This window comes from Schistocerca americana, chromosome 1, assembly GCF_021461395.2.
Source record: "Schistocerca americana isolate TAMUIC-IGC-003095 chromosome 1, iqSchAmer2.1, whole genome shotgun sequence".
Taxonomy (NCBI): Eukaryota; Metazoa; Arthropoda; class Insecta; order Orthoptera; family Acrididae; genus Schistocerca; species Schistocerca americana.
Genome location: NC_060119.1, coordinates 1,048,740,676 through 1,048,750,207, shown reverse-complemented (window position 1 = coordinate 1,048,750,207; position 9,532 = coordinate 1,048,740,676).

Below are 9,532 nucleotides of genomic sequence, written 5' to 3'. Positions count from 1 at the left end.
GTCTCTCCCTATCTAAAATCGTTGATCTAACTTGGAATCGAACCCAGACCATAGATATATGAACCTATCATCAGCCCAACAGACCACCAAACCCTCATCTCAGTGGCTCATTTTTCTATCATAACGCCATTGTACCATACTGGCTGAGAATTCTGACACACAGGCTCCCTGTATCAATTTGCAGCACGTTCAGAAAAATCATTTACTTGGTTTAGATGCATCTCGAAACTTTTGTATTATGTATGGGTAGTGCGCATCGTGCCAAAATACGTCGGAAAACTATTTTCTACATTAGCTGTCCTCTGGTAGTGACTTTTTGTTCTTCTTCAAACCTTGTTTGACAGCTTTAACTGACAACCAGTTTTCTACATGCATGTAATCAATAATCTGCATGTGCATTTTCAGACTGTTATAGATAACATCAGAGAATTCGCATATATCGTTGTTGATTAATTTCTCTCTCATGTTTACTATTGTTTTAACAACATTAAAGGAAACCTTACGAAAATTGTGAACTGTATTGTAGAAAATGAAATAAAACTACCCACGATTACCTTACGACGAAAGTCTGTTTTAATAAAACTGAGTACTGTACACAAGTGTGCCTCTATCGTCACGAATTGGTAAAATATTACTCACTTAGAATTTGATTGGGTCTGTGTTTAATTGGTACGCTGTGTCATATTCAAGAGGTATGAAATGTGGCATTTCATAAATAAAGTTATGTATTCCTAGAAACCCAAAATTTGCTTGTCAGCAGCGGAAAGAGGCGTTACCTGTTGTGCAGCATTGTAAGTTTTTCACCATTGCACTATGAGCCGAAAATATTTTCTTGCGATTTCCTTATCGATGTTTGATCTGACTGCTTGTAGCTCTTTCACAGAAGAGATAGAAAGGCTACACTGTGTGAGACTGGAACTGCGAACCATATCAGACGCTTTTTCACAGGTCAGCACGTTACCACAGAGCTGGCGAAGAAGTATGTGCCTGAGATTCCTCTTACGAGACCAATAGTGGCTAGAACTCGTAAACCGCTATTTGAAGGACGAGATTAGTTGCAACTTCCACGTGAAACGACTTTCGTGGGCGGAAAACCGTAAATTTACAATCTTTTGTTACACCTCAAGAGATAATAACTCAGATTATTCAATGGAAATGACAGGTAAAATTAAGTGAACTTTGAGGCTTAATTCCGTGCACACCAGGAAGTAACTCGTCGATCACAGAGTTGCCAAACATATATTGCCTTGTTGCCAAATCTCAGTTACAATGCCAGCAGGAAGAAGACGAACCGATGTGATCTTACAGCGGGCTGGGAAGTAATCATATCTCGTGACTCCGAGTCGCGGCTGCTACGGCCAGGAATACGTAATGCGTCTGATTCGCATTTATGTAACTAGCTTTAGGGACTGGAGCGTAGTTACTAATAATAGTCAGAACTGACTGCAAACTAAGCACCATAAATCAGTAACTCTCATAGTTGTTTTTATATTTCTTTTGTAAGTGTACTCAAAACTAAGAAGCTCATTCACAGAAGTTTTCGTGCCTCGCCGATAGTCGAGCACAACAAACAAATAAAAAAAATGAATGAATGTGTGTTTGTGTGTGTGTGACAGAGAGAGATAGATAGATAGAGAGAGAGAGAGAGAGAGAGATAAAAATCAAAAAGAATGAGAGAGAGAGAGAGAGTAAAAAATTGTAAAGAAATTGAATCATGGTATGTAAGGAAATCTTTCATTAAAATGACACGTTCCACATCATTACGAAATATCTTATTCATGATCTATGAAACAAGAATTAATCTAATGTAATCTAATCTAATCATATCATATTGACAACTAGCCATGAAGAGTCATGAATTACTGAAGTTTATGCCAATACCAGTAACCAAATCTAAACTTGAAAATAAAAGACGACAGTTTTTGTAATAAACCAGGACTTCTATCAAGACCCTTTCGTTCGTGTTAACTAACCACGAAAGATATCTGATATACCTCTATTCTGAATTAACAAAGTGTTCATGCATTTAAAGATGAAGTGCATGACATGAAGTTCTGTGACGGAGATACGAACCCAACATGTAATCGGATTGTTAACTAAGTAAAATCAAATGTTACGTATCGGTTTTTCTTACCAGCTGTTAGATGTTTGACTCTAAAATAAGGATACAAACTTTTGTGCCTAAGCGGCAATCGAACTGCACACCTACCGTGCATCCACGAACATAGCTTAAGTATCAGTTGCTTACTACCAATAGTAAGATGTGCGCGTGTTTGACCAGAAATAACGACACCTATTGTGATTGTTGGCAACATATGAACAGACATTAAAAATACACGTTAATTTTCACTAACAGGCCGGTGTGCACGTAATAGGGCTTGAAATGAAATTATGAATATTTTTGTACTGGATCAGGATTCGGACCCATATATTTACCGTTGGAGGAAACCTAGAGAAGACTGCAGTCTTGAGAAAAGGAACGAAATGATTGAACTGTACTGTTCCCAGAGATTCAGATCCTCGAAAGAGGAGATACGAATTCGAATCACAGTCCAGCACCAAATTTTTCAACGACTCTAGTTCAATCAAGTACAACTAAAGTAAGAGCCCTGTTCCTTTAAATGGCTATCGATTCATCAAATAAAACAAAATTTTCTAATGTAAGTAAGTTTACTGGCGACTGTATTTCTGTTTACCATGACTTCCGCTATGTCATTTCCCAACGTAAACCGGCTCTGCCCAGTTGGTAATGAAGGAACGTGATGTTTAATGCGGATTCTGGATTATAACGTCTTTCTCTTGATGTTACCAGGGGTAAAGTAAATCTGTTTGTGCCTCTTAAAAGTAGATGCCTGAACCCACTCATTGCACCTGTGATAGTTCGTTCCGCCAGACCATTGTGGCCACATTTCCCAGCCCCAGGAGTGTGTTGTAACAGGTGATGTGCTTAGCTTACAAAATTAGTCACGGTGGAAAAAACGAGAGACTATTAAATGAATAAGTAGAAGCAAGCTTCTGAAGCGGAGATTATGTTATTCTCATGTCAGCGGGATGTAAAGACTCTTCTAGGCATCAAAGGCTCGATGTGTAGCCATTTTGAAATTTTCACAAATTCAGCAAATTTCTTAGTTCGAGAAAATCCACTGGGAAGTGTGAAGTTACCGGATAATTCCATTATTACCGTCATTATTACTAACATTTTCTTCATACCACTGCTGGAACACTGTACTTGAAGATCATTTGATGCCTTTTGGTCACTATAGAAGTAGTTTCCCAAGAACAGGTTCTTTCCCTGTCTACGGAATCCTTTTCATGTTAATATCAAACATCAGTAATAACTCGTAGATTACATTAAAACTAAAGTAATTGATGAAGACGTTACTTGATAACAAAAACGCGCTGCCTTTCTTCATTTACTTGGGCCTAGAAATGGCTATCGAGTAGTTCCAAACCAAAACGCAAGAGATCTTACTGCCTTCCGATATGCGTCGCTGTCAGTTCTTCCGTATGATTTGGTCGACATGACCTGTTTCAAGTTGTGTATGACAGACAATGTTTTTGAAAATCATTTGTTTTCCTTTGCAATAGACAGAAAGTTTTTCATTCTAAGCTATCCAAGTACAAAATTTTCGCAATATTACTTCAAAATTAATATACGCTTCTATAATGTAGGAAAGTATTTCACACTTGCAAAACTCGCATCCTGCTCATTGACCTTACGCTTAGTCGCTGACCATAAATTCTAGCTCAGAGTGACACACGAGCACGGGATTCTCCTCGCATACCGCTGCAGAGTTGTTCCTAGCACAGCTGCGAATTGGCAACATCGTCACAAACATTAGGCAACATTAGGCGCTGACCATAAATTCTAGCTCAGAGTGACACCAGTTTAAGTAACCTAATGTAGCGAAGACTGTTTGCCAGTGCTCTTTCTCACCGGAAAATACGCAATTCACTCATTGGGGTCCATAAGAACACTGTAACAGTAATTTCTGTGTGTATGCAATGCATACGGATTAGAATTTAGTGGTGCTCTCTCTTCCACTTATGTATACAATATGCCTGACCTAAACGGGCCCTTTATCATTACAGGCCCTGGGCAGTGCAAAATGATACTGACAACAGTAAGGTGCTTATACTGACAACCTGACTGTTCGTTTTACTTGGTTTTGTAATCATTTAAATAAAACAACATGACCTTCTAGTGGGAGACATTTCGTCCCCCTTTTCCGTCTGTGAAATTTGTCAGTAAGCTTTTTGCCTTCCAACCAGTGAAATGCGAGAGAGAACGGTCGGTAAACGATTCACAAACCACGATTTAGTTCCGTTAAGTCGATTTATTTAAACGTCACAAGACTGCACGTAGGTGCAATGGATTTCGAGGTGCAAAGTGTTTGTTATCTTACTTTTGTGACAGGTGGGCATAAGTGATTTCCAAAGACTTTTTATTGTACTGAAATAATCTTTGTCACAAAGTAACAAGGTGTTTTATTCGTATATATTTTGTAGGAAACTGTAATCGTGTTGGAAGATTATAGACTTGAATGTTTGACACAACTGGTAGGAGATAACGCTGCATATTAAACAAACCCCGCGCCTCCTCTCCATATCCTCCTATGACACGAGCACGGGATTCTCCTCGCATACCGCTGCAGAGTTGTTCCTAGCACAGCTGCGAATTGGCAACATCGTCACAAACATTAGGCAACATTGTGACAGGGCAATCACTTCCGCGTATGGTACTGAACCGACTCGCTAAATTCACTTGATTTTCCCTTTCCATTTGAATGACTCGTGCTATGTAATCCTCATGTAAACTAAGACACTGAGACAGAAAATTCAGTTTTTTGCCTACAGAAATGCTATTCTTCACGTAAGTGACAACTTTTATTATCTTTCACGATGCGTTATGAGGCTGAGCGACAAATACCACGATGAGAGCGGCGTACAGGCAGCAGTGTGTCTATAGCCCGGTGGTACAGCCCCTGTCTTGGGTCAGAATGGCTCAATCAGTCGTCAGTTCTAACCGTGGTAAGGGCCAGCGTGTGCGAGCTTTTTTTCTGATATGTTTTATGGAGCTGCGAATTTCCAGAAAAAATTCTGTATCGAAATCGGAAGAAAACCTTTACACATCAAATTCTCTTGTTAGCTCGACTCAGTAAGTTGTGTTAATGGTCATAGATCTTGGCTTTCTGACTGCCAAGCTGCTTCGCAATAACAGTGTCTCTGAAGAAATTCGAATCGACCATCAGCGATACGAATTTCAATATAGTTCTTCACTTAAGACTCACATGCCAGGGTGATAAGAATGAAGGAAATGAACCTCTTGATTACTATATGGCCGCTATGCTAAATTTCCACAGTAGCAATTAGGAACTCCCTGCAGACATTTGCTAGCAGCGGCTCTAGCAACTTACTTTTTCTCTGGGTAGCTTCAAATATGGGCAGTTTTGTCGCCTTAAATCCAATTGAATATTTTAAATATCACTTCTGAACAGCGTTCACTTCTCCATTAAGTGGTCTAGCGGTTCAGGCGCTCAGTCCGGAACCGCGGGACTGCTACGGTCGCAGGTTCGAATCCTGCCTCGGGCATGGATGTGTGTGATGTCCTTAGGTTAGTTAGGTTTAAGTAGTTCTAAGTTCTAGGGGACTGATGACCACAGATGTTAAGTCCCATAGTGCTCAGAACCATTTGAACCATTTCTCCATTAATTAAGGTATAGACCTCAAAACAAGCAGTTTACCTGAGTAGCTATAGAGCAGGTTCTAATAGGTATTGACACAATCTTTTGCATCCATTTACCATAGAGAATCAAAGAAAGAAACCAAACACATTACATTGCATTTACTCTCTGTGCCTTGACTAACACATATGAATCCATGACAATAATGAATTATTTGAGGAACCTCCCATTAAAGGAAAAAGAACAGAATGTGATGCTTTAACTGTAGTGCACTGGATCAGAAACAATGAAATTAATTCTGTGCCGCATTCATGTATTGCATTCTAGTGTAATAAAATAATCATCAAATAAAAACGGTTTTGTGCCTCCTTTGCTATCAAGAGTGAAACACAAATCGTAGACAGATTTTATGGGTCACCAGTCAACAACATTAAAGCATTTTACATGGTCGAGAGTGCGGAGTAGAGCAGACGTTGTCGGCAGACGGCGAGACAATGCAGTGCCTCAGCCCCCGCCGGTAGGCAGTAAACGGGTCCCAGAGAACTCAGACGCATGCGGTGTCCAGAAGCAGATGGTCGGCAAAGAAATCTTTCGCTAAAACGTTGGTGGACCAAACTATTATTACCAGTGTGACCAAAAGCGGAATCTATTGTAGATTCGCTTGAATTACACTCATAGCTTCAGCACCGAGAGGAAAGGGGCGATAAAAACTTTGTTGGCGTGTGCTTTTAGTTAGCAGACGTCGTATTAGCTAGTCTCGCGTTTTACCTCAAGACTACGGTCGTAGTCAAGAATAAAGTACTAAGACTGAAGTCAAGACTTCCTCTGCGAAGTGCCACAGTCTACAATGTTGCCAGATCGAGAATATTGCCGGACATAGGATTTTGAGAGGAGCACGACTGTATTGCCCACCTTACGTGAACGACTCGGCCGTCAATTTTTTGCTCTAAGACTGTATCTACAACACATATTGCACGCTGAAGACCCATAAGAATTAAAAATCGAAAGTAGTTTATGAGAGCAACGTTAACTATAGGGTTCGATATATTCATATTATTGTATAAGTGTGTGTAAATGCCTTCCAATGCCTTCTCAAGAAGACAAGGATACACAGTCTAGCTTCAATGTTATAAATTCGCCGCAGTTTGCGGATGAACTCAGAGTTAGGTTGATAATCATCTTCAATATTTACCAGTACTGTACCCATTGGTATTAAACTCGTTTTCAACCAATGATTCCCACAGCTACAGGAACCCTACTTGTGATACCTCATAGACAAAATACTTACGCAGTGCTATCAGACGAAAAGATCAACCTGACACAAACTGTGGGAAGTTTGTTTTACAACCTTCTTACCTGGATAATGAGCTTTTTCCTATTTGCGATATCTGTGAACTTTGCTGCATGAGACGATTTAAGACAAAAGTAAATTCCTTCAGCAACGACAATGTTTAAAGAAATCGTCTTAACGGAAGTAAATCGTGGATTGTGAATCGTTTGCCGGCCATACTCTGCAGCATTTCGCTGGCTGGAAAGCAAAAAGCTTAGTGACAAATTTCACAGAAGGAAAAGAGGGACGAAATGTCTCCCACTGGAAGGTCATGTTGTTTTATTTAAATAATTACAAAATCAGGTAAAACGAACAGTCAGGTTGTCAGTATAAGCACATTACTGTTGTCAGTATGATGTTGAACTGCCCAGGGCCTGTAATGATAAAGGACCCGTTTAGGTCAGGCATATTGTATACAGAAGTGGGAGAGAGAGCACCACTAAATTCTAATCAGTATGCATTGCATACACACAGAAATTACTGTTACAGTGTACTTATGGAGCCCAATCAGTGACTTGCGTATTTTCCGGTCCGAAAGAGCACTGGCAAACTGTCTTCTCTACATTAGGTTACTTAAACTTATGTCACTCTGAGCTGGTCAGCGACTAAGTGTAAGATTTTGCAACTGTGAAATACTTTCCTACATTATAGAAGCGAATATTAAATTTAAACTAATATTGCGAAAATTTTGTACTTGGATAGCTTAGAATGAAAATCTACTGTTTATTGCAAAGGAAAACAATTGATTTTCAAAAACATTGTGTGTCATACACAACTTGAAACAGGTCATGTCGACCAAATCATATGGAAGAACTGACAGCGACGTATATCGGACGGCAGTAAGATCTCTTGCCTTTTGGCAACACACACATTCATTTTTTACTTATTTGTTTGTTGTGCTCGACTATCGGCGAGGCACGAAAACTTCTGTGAATGAGCTTCTTAGTTTTGAGCACACTTACGAAAAAAATATAAAAACAACTATGGGAGTTACTGATTTATGACACTTAGTTTGCAGTCAGTTCTGACTATTATTAGTAACTACGCTCCAGTCCCTAAACCTAGTTACATAAACGCGAATCAGACGCATTACGTATTCCAGGCCGTAGCAGCCGCGACTCGGAGACACCAGATATGATTACTTCCCAGCCCGCTGTAAGATCACATCGGTTCGTCTTCTTCCTGCTGCCATTGTAACTGAGATTTGTCAACAAGGCAATATATGTTTGGCAACTCTATGATCGACGAGTTACTTCCTGGTGTGCACGGAATTAAGCCTCAAAGTTCACTTGATTTTACCTGTCATTTCCATTGAATAATCTGAGTTATTATCTCTTGAGGCGTAACAAAAGATTGTAAATTTACGGTTTTCAGCCCACGAAAGTCGTTTCACGTGGAAATCGCAACTAATCTCGTCCTACAAATAGCAGTTTACGAGTTCTAGCCACTATTGGTCTCGTAAGAGGAATCTCAGGCACATACTTCTTCGCCAGCTCTGTGGTAACGTGCTGACCTGTGAAAAAGCGTCTGATATGGTTCGCAGTTCCAGTCTCATACTGTGTAGCCTTTCTATCCCTTCTGTGAAAGAGCTACAAACAGTCAGATCAAACATCGACAAGGAAATCGCAAGAAAATACTTTCGGCACATAGTGCAATGGTGAAAAACTTACAATGCTGCACAACAGGTAACGCCTCTTTCCGCTGCTGACAAGCAAATTTTGGGTTTCTAGGAATACAGAACTTTATTTATGAAATGCCACATTTGCATACCTCTTGAATATGACACAGCGTACCAATTAAACACAGACCCAATCAAATTCTAACTGAGTAGTATTTTACCAATTCGTGACGATAGAGGCACGCTTGTGTACAGATACTCAGTTTTATTAAAACAGACTTTCGTCGTAAAGTAATCGTGGGTAGTTTTATTTCATTTTCTACAATACAGTTCACAATTTTCGTAAGGTTTCCTTTAATGTTGTTAAAACGATAGTAAACATGAGAGAGAAATTAATCATCAACGATATATGCGAATTCTCTGATGTTATCTATAACAGTCTGAAAATGCACAGCCGGCCGGTGTGGCCGTGCGGTTAAAGGCGCTTCAGTCTGGAACCGCGTGACCGCTACGGTCGCAGGTTCGAATCCTGCCTCGGGCATGGATGTGTGTGATGTCCTTAGGTTAGTTAGGTTTAATTAGTTCTAAGTTCTAGGCGACTGATGACCTCAGAAGTTAAGTCGCATTGTGCTCAGAGCCATTTTTTGAAAATGCACATGCAGTTTATTGATTACATGCATGTAGAAAACTTGTTCTGAGATAAATCTGTCAAACAAGGTTTTAAGAAGAATAAAATGCCACTACCAGACGACAGCTAATGTAGAAAATACTTTTTCGATGTATTTTGGCACGATGCGCTCTACCCATACATAACACAAAAGTTTCGAGATGCATCTACTGTCTGGTTGTCTATTAAATCTGAAATGAACAAAATGTCGCAGAAGTTAGCCCTTTTTCCAC